The sequence below is a fragment of the Bos grunniens genome, chromosome 26 (assembly GCF_055505025.1).
Source record: "Bos grunniens cultivar Pamir isolate PY7600 chromosome 26, Bosgru_T2T1.0, whole genome shotgun sequence".
Taxonomy (NCBI): Eukaryota; Metazoa; Chordata; class Mammalia; order Artiodactyla; family Bovidae; genus Bos; species Bos grunniens.
In genome coordinates this window covers 11,961,391-11,977,704 of record NC_141190.1, presented here as the reverse complement: position 1 = coordinate 11,977,704, position 16,314 = coordinate 11,961,391, and the positions used below count along the sequence as shown (strand labels likewise).

The window sequence follows — 16,314 nt, the reverse complement described above, 5'->3', positions numbered from 1 at the left end:
ACCTATTGCATAGCACAAGGAACTCTGCTCAATGTATGTGGCAGCCTGGATAGGAGGGGAGTTTGGGGGAGAATGAATACATGTGTAAGTATGGCTGCCCACATGAAACCATCACAACATTATCAACTGGCTATACTCCAAAACAAAATTAAAAGTTTAAAAAAAAGAGGCTACAAATAATAAATGCTAGAGACAGTATATTACACCAAAGTCTTTGTGTGTATCACAACAAATTGTGGAAAATTCTTAGAGAGATGGGAATACCAGACCACCTGACCTGCCTCCTGAGAAATCTGTATTCAGGTCAAGAAGCAACAGTTAGAACTGGACATGGAACAACTGACTGGTTCCAAATAGGAAAAGGAGTACGTCAAGGCTGTATATTGTCACCCTGCTTATTTAACTTATATCCAGAGTACATCATGCAAAATGCCAGGCTAGATGAAGCACAAGCTGGAATCAAGATTGTGGGAGAAATATCAATAACCTCAGATATGCAGATGACACCATCCTTATGGCAGAAAGTGAAGAAAAACTAAAGAGCCTCTTCATTAAAGTGAAAGAGGAGAGTGAAAAAGTTGACTTAAAGTTCAACATTCAGAAAACTAAGATCATGGCATCCGGTCCCATCACTTCATGGCAAACAGATGGGGAAACAATGGAAACAGTGACAGACTGTATTTTCTTGGGCTCCAAAATCACTGCAGATGGTGACTGCAGCCATGAAAGTAAAAGATGCTTACTCCTTGGAAGAAAAGCTATGACCAATCTAGACAGCATATTAAAAAGCAGAGACATTACTTTGCCAACAAAGGACCGTCTAGTCAAAGCTATGGTTTTCCCAGTAGTCATGTAGGGATGTGAGAGTTGGACTATAAAGAAAGCTGAGCACCAAAGAATTGATGCTTTTGAACTGTGGTGTTGGAGAAGACTCTTGAGAGTTCCTTGGACTGCAAGGAGATCTAACCAGTCATTCCTAAAGGAGATCAGTCCTGAATATTCATTGGAAGGACTGATGCTGAAGCTTCAATACTTTGGCCACCTGATGCAAAAAACTGACTCATTTGAAAAGACCCTGATGCTGGGAATGATTGAATGCAGGAGCAGAAGGGGATGACAGAGGGTGAGATGGTTGGATGGCATCACTGACTCTGTGGACATGAGTCTGAGCAAGCTTCAGGAGTTGGTGATGGACAGGGAAGCCCTGCGTGCTACAGTCTATGGGGTCACAGAGTCGGACACAACTGAGCAACTGAACTGAAAGAGGCTGTGGACAAAAGGGACCCCTCCTACACTATCGGTGGGAATGTAAATTGGTACAGTCACTCTGAAGAACAGTATGGAGGTTTGTAGGGCTGCCCCCCACAGGCCTACAAGCCCTGTGCTTGCCTGGTCAAAACTAAAGAAAGAACCCAGAATCAGCAAGAGAGACATCAGTGGTTTAATTGGCAGGGGTGGGGGTTAGGGGTGGCAGGAAAGGCTTGCATATCTGAAGCAAGGACCTGGAGCAATAGCCCACCATGTGCAGTGGATACCTGGCAGGGCAGGGTGGCAATCTTCACTCCTAGGGGTGAGGGGAGCTTACCAGTTATAGGGGAATTGATGTCAGGTGGGCTTGTTAGCTATCAGGGAAACGGCAGTGACATGCCCCTGACAGCCCCTTTGATAAGAACAATTACTAGCTGGGGCCTGTGGTAAGTACAGAGGAAGGTCATACATGTGTATAGTGTACAGGTGAAATCAGGCGGGGGTGTACAGAGAGCAACGAACAGCCACCTTGAGAGGCCTGACCATACACTCTACTCCTACAGACCCTGCTCAACCCTTACAATCTTGGTCCTCCCATCCCCTCACCTTCCACCGTATCCCTTCAGGTTTGCTAGGGGCACTGAAACCAGATACCACAATACAGACAGTAGGGGCCAGAGTATCAAGATTAAGATACCTAGTATGCTCAGAACAGTCATTGGCCAGGATGTGGGCAAACTTTGGAGCCAAAGCACTTACCTGATCAGTGGAAAGGGAGTCAATAGCAGCAGTGCCCTGTGCGGTTCTAAGGAAGGAAAGGCCACCCCTGGTTTTCACAAACCCAGAGACATCCCCACGGGGAGAGGAAGACCCACCTTTTAAAAGAAACAGTCTGATGGTCTGGCCAGAAGTCAGCAGTCACAGTACGTATCTTCATCTCGTGTGATGCTGAGTGCTGTTAAAGGTGGACCCATTAAGTCTTTCCAAACAAAAGCAATTAACCCCACTAGATGGACTATATGTCCAGAAGTCCAGCCTATTCCTCTCCGTACAGCATAGTCTGGGGGGCGGCTCATGGGCTGTTGGTCATTCAGTAATGTTTATTGACAGGAGTCTTTCTGATGTATCAGCATGTGGGACCGGAAGATGATGAGCCTTTCCCCTCATTGTCAGTAACCCCCACATAATCACATTAGGCAGGTCAATTTTTCATGGAATCCAGAGGAGGACAACAATGCCATTTCACTGTAGACCCAGAAATTTTACTCATTTCACAGGGATGCCAGTGGTGTTGCTCAGTCCTCAAATAGATTTCCTCCCACAGACTAGGGATGAAACCAAAGACATCCAACAGGTACAACAGAGGGGAGATCATGACAATTAAGCAAAATACAAGCAGTAACCTCATTCTGAGATAATGTCCTGGTCTGCAAACAGTTCAGAAAACAAGCTTTCCACAATACAAGAACGTGCCTAAAATCATGTATACGATGGCCACCTAGTTTTACTTCCAATGTCTGCACCACAGCTACTCCATTTTGACTTTCAAATACATCCACATCCTCAAAGGCCAAAGAACATATACAAGGCACGTCCAAAAAGATTACAGGAGGTTAAAGTTCCAGAGAGCACAGGTAGGTTATTTATATCTCAAAAGGACAAGAGAAATACCAGTTCCTTCTAGAAAGCTAGCTTAACCTATTACAAGACTCACTACAATAGCAGTCATTAGACACCATTGTTCTCCAGATCTCTTGGCAGCCTCCAGTTAGCAAGGACAGCCACCCTGGAGCCCCACATACTAGCGGACAGCCACCCCGGGATTTCCAATAACTTTCGGCTTGACCTATGGAACTTTGGGGCCCCACGTGTTAGGGGATGACCCCCACAACTTTCCACTCTCTATGCTGTATTTCCTGCCACATCCACGCGCACGAGGGTTTCCTCCGTCTCCTGGCTGCTACAACAATAGTTGGGCTGCACCCTGTAGGGCTGTGGTTGTCCATCAGAAAGAGCCCAGAGTCAACAACAGACACCAGTGATTTAATAGAGGGGGAACTTAACTTCTGAAGCAAGGTCCTGGAATGATACCCGACTGTGTGCAGCAGACAGCAGGATCTGGCAGCTGTCCTCATTCCTGGGGGCAGGGGAGATAACCAGTTAGTGAGGAATTGAGGGCAGGCGGGCTTATTAGTTACCAGGGAAACCAGCAGAGGGGCACGCCCCTCACTGCCCCTTTGATAAAAACAATCACCATCTGGGGCCTGGGGCAAGCAGAAAGGAAGGTCAGTTGTGTGCATAGGGTACAGGTGAAGCAGGCACTGGACAGGAGGGGATGCACAGAGAACAAGAGAACAGCCATCTTGAGTGTCCTAAACATAGAAGCTTCCTTTAAAAACTAAAAATAGAACAGCCATATGATCCAGCAATTCTACTCTTGGGTAAACATCCAGAAAAATTGAAAACACTAATTCAAAATGATACATGCACCCCAATGTTCCCAGCAGTACTATTTACAATAAATAACCAAGACATGGAAACCCAAATGCTTATCAACAGACAGCTGATTTAAGATGTGAAGTATATATATATATATATATATATATATACACAATGGAATATTGCTCAGCCATTTAAAAAAATGAAATAATGCAATTTTCAGCAACATGGACCTACAGATTATCATACTAAGTGATGTCAGACAGAGAAAGACAAATATTATATATTACTTACATGTGGAATCTAAAATGTGATGTAAACAAACTTATTTTAAAACAGATACAAACATAAAAAACAAACTTATGGCTACCAAAGGGAATGGGAGGGAAGAGAGGGATAAATTAGGAATATTTGATTAACAGATAAAACTTCTTTATAAAAATAGACTAGCAACAGGATTTACTGTGCAGCACAGGGAACTATATTCAATATCTTGTAATTACCTATAATGGAAAATAAACTTAAAAAACTATGTATATACATAAATTTATATAACTGAATCACTTTGTTACACACTTGAAATTAACACAGTACTGTAAATCAACTCTACTTCAACTTTTTAAAAAAATTTGAAAAAAAAGACACTGTTTTGCCTCTTCCTTTAGATGAGGAACCTGTTGGAATGCACACCACAGGCCTGAAAGCCTTGCCGTTGCCTAGTGGAGAGACTGAAGAGAGACAGAAACACCAACAGAGGCATCAACCATTTATTGGACAGGTCGCTTACACATCCAAAACAAAGGTCCTGGAGAGACAGCCCCCTGCGGACGACAGACGGCACGCAGCACTACGCTTGTTGTTGGGGCCGGGGGGGCGGGGCGGGGAGGCGGCGGTGAGGCTACCCTTTATAGGGGGAACTGACGCTGGGTTGGCTCATCAGTTACTAGGGAAACCAGCGCTAGGGCAGGGGGCAAACGTGCAGGCAGTTACTGATTAAGCCGGATAATTAAAAAAAACTGGGGAATCATGTGAGTGAGGCAGGGACTGGTCAGGCAGAGCGAGTCCAGAGTGTAGGACAACAGCCATCATGAATGGCCTGACCACACAGTACATAAACTTTCAGGGCCTGTTTCTTGTCCTATTGAAGGGATAAAACAACTTATAAAGTTTCCAAAGGATTCAAACAGAAAAGGGATACAAAGTATCGAGGTGGCCAAAAAGTTCTAGTTTTCCATGTTATGGGAAAACACAGACGAAATTTTTGGCCAGTCCAATATTTGTCACATTGACTTACTCAAGACGAACATTTATTAAGTTCTACTGTTTTTATTATTATGAAGAACACTAACTTTACATGTGTGGATCTGTGAAGTTCATGATTTGAAATAATCACTTGAATTTCAAAGAAAAGAAAAACTCATGGCAATGGAAGGCCCATGCATCTCTACTCAACAAAACCACATTTGAAAGTGATTATCTATGTCACCTGACCCCCTACTCCTCTACTCCAAAGATTTTTCTGAAACACAGTAACAGTGGAAGCAGAAAGTAAACCCACAAGTGAGATCTGTTTAGCACTGTTTATAATAGCCAAGACATGGAAGCAACCTAGATGTCCATCAGCAGATGAATGGATAAGAAAGCTGTGGTACATATACACAATGGAGTATTACTCAGCCATTAAAAAGAATACATTTGAATCAGTTCTAATGAGGTGGATGAAACTGGAGCCTATTATACAGAGTGAAGTAAGCCAGAAGGAAAAACATAAATACAGTATACTAACGCATATATATGGAATTTAGAAAGAGGGTAACAATAACCCGGTGTACGAGACAGCAAAAGAGACACTGATGTATAGAACAGTCTTATGGACTCTGTGGGAGAGGGAGAGGGTGGGAAGATTTGGGAGAATGGCAATGAAACATGTAAAATATCATGTAGGAAACGAGTTGCCAGTCCAGGTTCGATGCACGATGCTGGATGCTTGGGGCTGGTGCACTAGGACGGCCCAGAGGGATGGTATGGGGAGGGAGGAGGGAGGAGGGTTCGGGATGGGGAACACATGTATACCTGTGACAGATTCATTTTGATATTTGGCAAAACTAATACAATTATGTAAAGTTTAAAAATAAAATAAAAAAAAAAAAGAAAGAAAGACACCATGAATTGAAAAGGAAGGAAGAAAGGATTCAAGTACAGCGGCAACATTACCCAAAGATTTGCTAGGAAGCAGCAACCAAGCTGGCTTGAAGAAATCTCTGGCCAGATTAAAGGCAAAGTCAGTTAAAAATCACAAACATGAGTCACTAGGATGATGATGCTCTCTAAACATTCCAGCCACAATGGAACAAGAGAAATAGAGCATTTAAGAGAAATTACAGAGTTGTAATGCTATGTTGGGAGTAAAAACTTAGTTCCAATAAAGTCCTGTTTGTTATTTTTTTTCTAGTACAGCATGTTCCCAGAGGCAGTTAAAGGACTGCCGGCACAGCAATCAAAACTTAGGATCCATCTTCTTTTAGGGTTTTACCCACCCTTTCCACACCACACCTAAGAATAAATCTTGGAAGCGGAGGAGATGACAGGTACCCTGGCCTCACAGATTCTCAGCCTTCCACGCCCCGGGTGGAGCCAGCAGTCACTACAGAGAGAATAGACTGAAAGCACCGGGGCCTCGGCATCACGGCCACCGCCGCTGGTACCCACTGAGCTGGGGCAAGAGGCGCCCATAGCTGAGACTCCCAACAGCTTCTCACAGACCTCTCCCCTCTCCTCCCACTGTTTTAATTTATGTGCTGTGTTAGGCAAAAAATTTGAAAATGAAAACAGAGCCTGGGGTCAGAGAAGAACAAATCTAGTATCTTGCACCTGGGGTCTAGATTGCCTTCTGCCACCACTGGAGCGGTGAAGGGAGTCTGCTTAAATATCAGTGTTTTTAACAGTTGCTACCAGTCTTGCATACTTTGTGTTTCCTTGCTCTGAAGCGAAATCCCTATTCACTGTCTAGTGGTAAAATGTGTGTCGTTGTTGTTCAGTCGCTATGTTTGACTCTCTGCAACCCCATGGATTGCAGCATGCCAGGCTCCTCTGTCCTTCACAATCTCCCAGAGTTTGCTCAAATTCATGTCCGTTGAGTCAGTGATGCTATCTAACCATCCCATCCTCTGTAGCCCGCTTCTCCTCCTGCCCTCCATCTTTCCCAGCATCAGGATCTTTTCCAGTGAGTCGGTTCTTTGCATCAGGTGGCCAAAATATTGGAGCTCCAGCTTCAGCATCAGTCCTTCCAATGAATATTCAGGATTGATGTCCTTTAGGCTTGACTGATTTGATTTCTTTGCTGCCCAAGGAACTCTAAAGAGTCTTCTCCGGCACCATAATTCAAAAGCACCAATTATTTGGGGCTCGGCCTTCTTTATGAACTAACTCTCACATTCATACATGACTACTGGAAAAACCACAGCTTTGACGACACAGAAATTTGCTCTCTGCTTATTAATGTATTGTCTAGTTTGTCACAGTTTTCCTTCCATGGAGCAAGCATCTTTTAATTTCATGGCTGCAGTCACTGTCCACACTGATTTTGGAGCACGAGAAAATAAAATCTGTCACTGCTTCCACTTTTTCTTCTTCTATTTGCCATAAAGTGTTAGGACTGGATTCCATGATCTTAGTTTTTTGAATGTTGAGTTTTAAATCAGATTTTTCACTCTCCTCTTTCACCCTCATCAAGAGTCTCTTTAGTTTCTCTTTACTTTCTGCCATTAAAGTGGCATCATCTGATATCTGAGGTTATTGGTATTTCTCCCAAATGTCTGTGTTTACAACAATGTTGGTTCTGTGACATTCCCCAAATCTGGACTTGATCGCCTCTTACAATGAAGTGAACAGTTCCTCAAAATTCCTTTGAAATGTTGTTGCTGGTTTCCTGTTCTGATGGCTGTCACATTAATGCAAGCCCTAATGAGCTCAGGCCGGAAACTTGCCAGCTGCTCCTAATAAACTCGCCAGCCTCTGGACTGCCATGCACAATCCCACAAGAATAATCTCTCCAACCTGTACCTGTGGGAGATCCTCTTCATACACACTCCCAGTCTCCTTGGCTGACTCTTCTCACCTACTACCTTCCAAGTCCCCCTAGTGTCTTCAGTTTTGGAGATCATCTTTCTGGCCACACATCCTTACCCTTTGGACTCTGGTCATTATACCTGCCAACCCCTTGTCTGTGGCTAGCTCCTACCTCCCGCTTCCATTTCTCCATCAAACCACAATTCTACCACTTTCAGAACTTTACCTGGGACTCATCTTTAATCACAAGTGAACGTCCTCTTTTCTGTACCTTAAACTGGGGTCTAAGTGCCTCAGAACTCTAAGAGGGATCAGGAAGACCATGCATTTGCTCCAATAGCTCTCAAAGTGTGCTTGCAAATGTCTGCCTCAGAATTAGCATTGGTTAAATGAGACCTCACCTCACAGACCTACCTACTACATCAAAATCTTTAAGAAAAAAACACCCCAAATGTATATTTTAAACAATCTACTCAAGCCATATGCCCATTCAATGTGAGACCCATAGATTTTGCCAAACTCATTTGATAGATAATGACTCCTGTTCACTGGGTGTGGACAGTCTGCCAGGCATGTTACATGCATTAACTTATTCAATCCTCACAATATCCTTATGAGATGAGTATTATTCTTTTTACTATTATTTCATCCTTTTTAAGGATAAGGAAACCAAATCTTCTTCTCAGAGTTAATTAATTCACATAAAATCATACTGAAAGTGGCAGAGACAGGACTCAAACCCAGAGAAATATACTCCCAGATTCAGAGACCCAAAGAAATATACTCATAGAGACTGCAGAATGACAGCCTGGCCAGGTCACTTTTAGAAGTTTACATTCCATTCTAATCCTCTGTTACAAGAGTAGCACTGACATATCTGCATTCAGCCAGGGGAGCAAGAAAGTGAGAGCTCCCGATGGGTTCATGTAGGCACTGGGCCTGGATGACTCAGAAAGAAAGCAGAGTGTCAATATTTCGTTAACAACAGAACCTTTTGATCTTGTTCATTTCAAGATCTTGCCTCTACTTCCCACCTCCCTGGCTTGGTAGGAATAGTCTCAGAGACTAAATAAATGATAAAACACCCTACCCAGCCCAGCAAGTGTTTTCATCATGCCTGGTGGAAAGTGTTTTTGTGGTGATGAACAGTTTCATTACCTCTTCAATAAGGCCCCTTTTTAGTAATTGCTTTTGAGAAAATTGCAGTCTGGGGTTCATCTCAAGCACCACTCAGAGACATGAGCAAAGTCTCCCAAGTACAATTCAGATGGTTCTAAGGAAAGCAGTCTTTCTGATGATACAAAGCCCCTTTGAAAATTACTTAACTTCACAAGTGTTCTCCAAGGACTTTGTTTTCATCTCAATCTACCCTTCCTTGTGTCTCATAAATACTTACAAAAAATCAGACAAAACAAAGGTAATTTCGTGGTTGTTTCACTAATTTAGTGGGTGGATACAGAGATACCAGATAATTAATTTGTGTTTGTTGAACCATTTGTGAACACAAATGGTTCAAGTTAAAATGCTAAAAACTGTTGCCTACAATGGATTAAAGGCTTCCCTGGTGGCTGGGTCGGGAAGATCCTCTGGAGAAGGAAATGGCAACCCACTCCAGTATTCTAGCTTGGGAAATCCCATGGACAGAGGAGCCTGGCAGGCTACAGTCCATGGGGTCACAAAGAGTCAGACACAACTTAGTGACTGAACACCACCACCACCACCACAATGAATTAAAACCCCAAAACACATCTAGATTCATTTGGTAGGGCTTCAGGGCTCATTGAGACTAATTTTTATTTGAAGGAAAGCAAAAATGAATCTTCATGTCCCTGTGGAACTCTCCTTTGCCTGCAAAAACTAGAAGCACCTAACACACTCCCTGGACCCAAGCATTGCCAACACAAGGTACGCAGGGTGGCGTGGGGCATTGCCCTGGAGAAGAACTTTGGATCTGGGGAGGAAATGAGCCCAAATTATAACAGCTTATTTCATCTTGACATTTCTGAGTTTCAGCTTGTGTTAAGACTTTCCCCCCGCATATACTATGATCCCTTTTGTGAATTTCACTTCCTCTGCTATTTCTTAAAAGCCAGTGGGTTTGGGCTTCATATTTCTACCCACAGGCCTCTTCAGAAATTTCTTCTGTTCCTAGAACATTATTTGGGAAGATCCCCTGGAGAAGGGAAAGGCTACCCACTCCAGTATTCTGGCCTGGAGAATTCCATGGACTGTATAGTCCATGGGGTCGCAGAGTCAGACACGACTGAGCAACTTTCACTTCACTTAGAACATTAATTACTCCAAGTTGATGATGCCTAAATCTTTATTTCCAGCAAAATCTTTGTCTCCTGAGGTTCAGATCCAAAAATCTAGATGCTTCATGGGCATGCCTGAATATCTCACAGGCCCTCATATTTCCACATCCAGTCCTGAACTATGCTTCCCCCTGATTATTGTAATCACCCAAGCCAGGCATCTGGGCATGACAAGAACCCCTTCCCTTTCCCTATCAACCAATCAACCTGCCAGACACACACCTGTCTCCAGAGTCTTTCTCGGAAGGACTTTCCTCCCCTTCCTTTCCAACATGTTAGCCCATCTCAGCTCAAGATTCATCCTGCCATAACTGACTTCATCAACTTTCTGCCTGATCACACTGGTAATAGTTTCCTTATCCTTCAGATCATCCTCTTTCACATGGCCCTAGACTTAGAGAAGTTTCTCTTTTATAACACATATAATTTATAGACTTATAATTATAGGCTTCCCTGGTGGCTCAGAGGATAAAGCATCTGCCTGCGAAGCAGGAGGCCCGGGTTCAATCCCTGGGTTGGGAAGATCCCCTGGAGAAGGAAATGGCAACCCACTCCAGTATTCTTGCCTGGAGAATCCCATGGACAAAGGAGCCTGGCAGGCTACAGTCCACAGGGTCACAAAGAGTGGACATGACTGAGCGACTTCACACACACACACAATTTATAGACATTCAGTTCAACTCATGTGCTCAGTTATGTCTAACTCTTTGCCACTGTAGCTCACCAGGCTCCTTTGTCCATGGGATTTTCCAGGTGAGAGTTTGGAATGGAACGTGTTGCCATTTCCTCCTCCAGAGGATCTTCCTGACCCAGGAATCAAACCCACATCTTCTTTGCCTCCTGCATTGGCAGGCAGATTCTTCACCACTGTGCCACCTGGGAAGCCAACAATTTATATATTATATATAACTAAGCTATATGAAGGAGAAGGCAATGGCACCCCACTCCAGTACTCTTGCCTGGAAATTCCCATGGACGGAGGAGCCTGATAGGCAGCAGTCCATGAGGTCGCTAGGAGTCGGACACAATTGAGCGACTTCACTTTCACTTTCACTTTTTCCTTTCATGCATTGGAGAAGGAAATGGTAACCCACTCCAGTGTTCTTGCCTGGAGAATCCCAGGGACAGAGGAGCCTAGTGGGCTGCCGTCTGTGGGATCGCACAGAGTCAGACACGACTGAAGCGACTTAGCAGCAGCAAGCTATATGAAATAGCAAGAAATTAGGATCATACCAAATAAATGGATTGAGAAGTGTGGCAGATTGAATTATTGGTCCCAATTCTGTACCCATGTGTTATATGGCTTTGCAATCCTCCACTACAAGCAGGGTGTAATCCTCACCTTTTGATTTGCAGCTCGGCCACAGGATCTGTGCCTCTGAGTAAATGAGGGTAGAAGTAAGATGACAACTCACCTTGCTACCCTTTACAAGAATATTTAGAATCTTTCATTTTATTATTAGAAAATTTTATCATTTCAAATTAATATCTGGGGGGGAGGAGGGGAATAAAAAGAAGAAAGAGACTGTAATTAACACCAAAGAAACCATTATTGGTTGTGGAAATTCAAGCATCAAGTAGTGTTTTTTTCCTCCAGTATTCCCATAGCTACAGAGATCAGTCATTCAGTCATGTCCGACTCTTTGCAACCCCATGAATCGCAACACACCAGGCCTCCCTGTCCATCACCAACTCCCGGAGGTCACTCAGACTCACATCCATCGAGTCAGCGATGCCATTCAGCCATCTCATCCTCTGTCAGCCCCTTCTCCTCCTGCCCCCAATCCCTCCCAGCATCAGAGTCTTTTCCAATGAGTCAACTCTTCGCATGAGGTGGCCAAAGTACTGGAGTTTCAGCTTTAGCATCATTCCTTCCAAAGAAATCCCAGGGCTGATCTCCTTCAGAATGGACTGATTGGATCTCCTTGCAGTCCAAGGGACTCTCAAGAGTCTTCTCCAACACCACAGTTCAAAAGCATCAATTCTTCGGCGCTCAGCCTTCTTCACAGTCCAACTCTCACACTCATAGCTACAATTATCTGCAAATTGATCCTACTCAACACAAAAGCCACGGAATCCGGAATCCCTATCTTTCTCTATGCTCTAGACAATAGAAAAAAGAGAAAAGTAGATAGAGAGTGGCGAGAGGTTGGAGGATAGAGAACAAAAGAGAAGAAATATAAGAAGCCCGTCCTGAAGGCTGGCCACCACATTGGAAAAGGTAAATGTCTTCTCGTGAGTCTTAAGGGTGGGCTCTTTTCTATTCTTATTGACTTTCTTTTCTTATACTAACACTCTGACAACCAGTGTCTTCTGTAGAGTTGGCTTCTGAACGATGAATATCTTGTGTTGTACATTTCAGGCTTCTCTGGAGGGCCCTGTGGAGCCTTCCACTGAAGAGTCCCAAACATGGAAACTTTAATTCTGGTTCAACCTCTTTCATCATTGCTCCAGTGTCTCCCACCAGTGGTCAATATCACAGCCTATGCTGCTGAGGTTCCTACACCCAGAAAGCATCCCTTCTTGCTGAGGACAAACAAACTTGACCAAACTACCTTCTGTTGTGTCTTCCCAACCCTTGGAAAACTCACGCTTCCTTGACATACCAAGGGTCAGCAAGCAGGCACTCTACTGCCGTCCCATCTCTCAACCCACCTCCTTGTTGCAGGTCTTACTTCCCCTCCTCAGACAGGCAGAGAAACATAAGAGCAAGTTGTCACAATGAGGAACAAGAGTAATCCAGCCTTTTCTTCTTCAAAACACCAACTCTCTTTGCAGATGATCTCTTGGAGTGCACCCCCCCCCCCCATTCTGGGGAGGAGAGGGAGAATTTCCCCATATTTCAAAGGACTGTGATGATGCTTTTCCTCACCCCAGGCTTCTTTCACAGACCAGGAAGGCAGTGGTGATTAGGGGTAATGGGGCTGATTTGACTACTCCTTCATAAAAAAACCCCATAAAGCAAAAACCCTATGAAATTTCTGCTTCAACTCTAGGCATTCATTTGCATCTCTGTCTAGAATGTGGGAGTATTTAGTGACTTTAGTTTTCAGTTTGGGCCCTCTTTGAATGACATAGGAGCAGTTTCTTTCAAGTTGAGAATAAATAATATTCAATCAGCTATGTAAAAGAATCAGATCTGATTTAAACTAAGACTTTCTGTGTACCTTATCTTCTCTTTCTCCTATGACATTTTACAATGTTTCTCTGACATTTGGACAAGGGATTTCAAGTCTACCTGAGAGCCTTCTTTGGTGACTGAAGTTATCAAGGAAGGTACATTGTATCTCAGATAATCTCAGATAGCAAATTATGTGATTCTCCCTGGCTACTTGGAAAACTGTAGTGATCACTGCAAGACCAGTTGTATGCTTTGTGGAAAAGTGAGTCTTGATCAACTAGCAATGCCTTTTGGGGTACAGGTTGGAGGGAAGAGCACAGTCATATTGACTATTTGCTGGCCATGATATATATGCTTCTTATATTATAAGCGAAATTTCCTTGCTTAGTTTATCTTTTTTCCTTTGTAAAAAGGATTTTTCTAAAATTTCAGGGCCAGCATATATGTGAGTTATTTGTACTGGCATAGTTCCTGTCCCTGATTCTGTGCTCACCAGCATCTATAGTTTTTTACCTCCAAATTTTTACCCAAAAATTCCTTTAACTTTTATTTCAAACAGAATTATACTTTCAGCGTACCTTCAGGCTGAATGCTTAGATCCAAATAAAATTCAATCAAGTCACAAAGAGTGTCTAAAATGATGTTCCAATTATCTTGCACAAGATTGTCAATTATGAGGTCTATGAATAATTCCTCCTCATCGAAAGCTTTATTTCACCTTGACTTCAGTCTGGAGTTCCTTTCAACCTATCTCTGAGTTCCTCTTAAAGGGAATGTTACCATATAAATATAAGCCCCAGAAAGCAAAAAATTTGTAAGACTTCCCCTTAAAGTGTTGAAGAAGATACAGGTTTCACTATAATAGGTTTTAAGCACTCCAGTATTAGAGCTAAGTGGGCAAAATAATGTGACATCAATTTCCAAAGTGCTTCAGAATTAGGGAAATACTACTTCTCAACCTCTTGTCCTCAGAATCAGACAGCAACCTTGCTGTCTTTTCCCTCCATGTGATAGCCAGTTCCCTTAGCAACCTAAAGATGTTAAACAATATTTTCCTTCCTGCCATGCACTTCTTTTCTTCTCACATCTTTCCTAGTGGAGAGAGTCTTTGATATGAGAGGGTGAAGAGAAAACTATGGGGATGAGTAGAGTAACTCAGCTAAATTAAACATGGAGAACCCATCAAGAGTTGCACGAGTCTCTGTGAAGACTCTGAATGCCTAAAGCTTACTCTTTCAACAGACATAGCCGTATACCCACCCTTCCAGGAGACAGCCAATGATTATCATGACACTGAGAACCACCTCTAAGATGGAGTCTAGACATCAGAGTTGGGAGGGAGAGAGGAATTTGTGCAGAAATATTAAAAAAGAGGAGGAAAACCTACAGAAGGACAGACAAAAGATGGGAATCAGTAGAAGAAGGGACTCCCAATCAGCGAAAGTGGCAGATTCTGTAACTTGGCAACCTTATGAGAAAGAAAGTGGGACAGGGGACAGCCACACGTTTTGCACCATCCTTCAGACTATGTTGTCAACAGGTGGTAGTATGAGTCTTTTCTTTCAGTTAACCACTTGTACCTGTTTATTCTTCTAGATGTTATAGGCATAACCAAGAGGTAACACAAGGGATTATCATGCTAGGTTCTCTGAGGCCTAAAGGTGACTTTGAAGTAAAAAAAACTGATAAACTCAAAGCTCAATTAAATAGAGATGAGAGATCAGAAGGGGTGCTCTTATGCCCTCTGCTGATAGCAGAGCCATCAGGGAGAAGGCAGGCTCCTCTTCTCTCCTGGTAAGAATTCAACCAATGAAGAGCCATGAATTCTTTGTTTTCCACAGCCTCTTCACTTCTTTCTCCCCTCTGTAGAAGAGTCCCCCTTCCTTTGCCTGAGGGGGACTTATCATGGTTGCAGGCCCTGAATTTCAGTTCTCTGCTGATCCCCAAAAAATCGATCTTTGCTGCAGAAATATCTGGTAGGCTATTTGTTTTAGGTCAACAGAAGGTACACCCTGAATGGGTTCCACTTGGCTTGGCTCTATGTTCCATTTACCATAGAAACAGATCAGCATCTTTAACATTCCCCCACCAACCTACCCACAGGTAAGGCCACAGTGAGATCATAAACCCTCCCTCTCATGCCATCCCCTTACTCTGCCATCTTCTTCTTGCCTTAGTTCAGTTCAGTTCAGTCGCTCAGTCGTGTCTGACTCTTTGTGACCCCATGGACTGCAGCACGCCAGGCCTCCCTGACCATCACCAACTCCTGGATCTTACTCAATCTCATGTTCAATGAGTCGGTGATGCCATCCAACAATCACATCATCTGTCATCCCCTTCTCCTCCCACCTTCAATCTTTCCCAAAATCAGGGTCTTTTCCAATGAGTCAGTTCTTCACATCAGGTGGCCAAAGTATTGGAGTTTCAGCTTCACCATCAGTCCTTCCAATGAACACCCAGGACTGATCTCCTTTAGGAATGACTGGTTGGATCTCCTTGCGGTCCAAGCAATTCTCAAGAGTCTTCTCCAACACCATAGTTCAAAAGCATCAATTCTTCAGCATCAGCTTTCTTTATAGTCCAACTCTCACATCCATACAGGACTACTGGAAAAACCATAACTTTGACTAGATGGACCTTTATTGGCAAAGTAATGTCTCTACTTTTTAATATGCTGTCTAGATTGGTCATAGCTTTTCTTCCAAGGAGTAAGCGTCTTTTACTTTCATGGCTGCAGTCACCATCTGCAGTGATTTTGGAGCCCAAGAAAATACAGTCTGTCACTGTTTCCATTCTTTCCCCATCTATTTGCCATGAAGTGATGGGATCGGATGCCATGATCTTTGTTTTCTGAATGTTGAGCTTTAAGCCAACTTTTCATTCTCCTCTTTTACTCTCTTCAAGAGGTTCTTTAGTTCTTATTCGCTTTCTGCCATAAAGGTGGTGTCATCTGCATATCTGAAGTTATTGACGTTTCTCCCAGCAATCTTGATTCCAGCTTGTGTTTCATCCAGCCTGCATTTCACATGATGGACTCTGCATATAAGTTAAGTAAGCACAGTGACAATACACAGCCTTAACATACTCCTTTCCCGATTTGGAAACAGTCTGTTGTTCCATGTC

At 43.3% G+C, this 16,314-nt stretch overlaps 1 long non-coding RNA gene and 1 other non-coding gene across 4 annotated transcripts in view; one reads left to right on the top strand and one right to left on the bottom strand.

Annotated features, from left to right (window-relative positions):
- Positions 1–16,314, bottom strand: part of LOC147344023 (uncharacterized) — a 243,916-nt gene that overhangs the window by 148,654 nt on the left and 78,948 nt on the right. For 2 of the 3 annotated variants that reach the window (XR_015155592.1, XR_015155595.1), the window contains exons 1-3: positions 4,475–4,561; positions 3,313–3,385; positions 2,124–2,203 (exon numbers count right to left, since the gene is read on the bottom strand). The exons of the other annotated variant lie outside the window; for it this stretch is intronic. This is a non-coding gene — a long non-coding RNA (uncharacterized LOC147344023). Of the gene's footprint in view, positions 1–2,123; positions 2,204–3,312; positions 3,386–4,474; positions 4,562–16,314 lie in introns of those variants that run through there. 3 annotated transcript variants of the gene reach the window in all.
- Positions 10,521–10,592, top strand: TRNAR-GCG (transfer RNA arginine (anticodon GCG)). The gene has a single exon. It is a non-coding gene; the product is annotated as a tRNA-Arg (tRNA).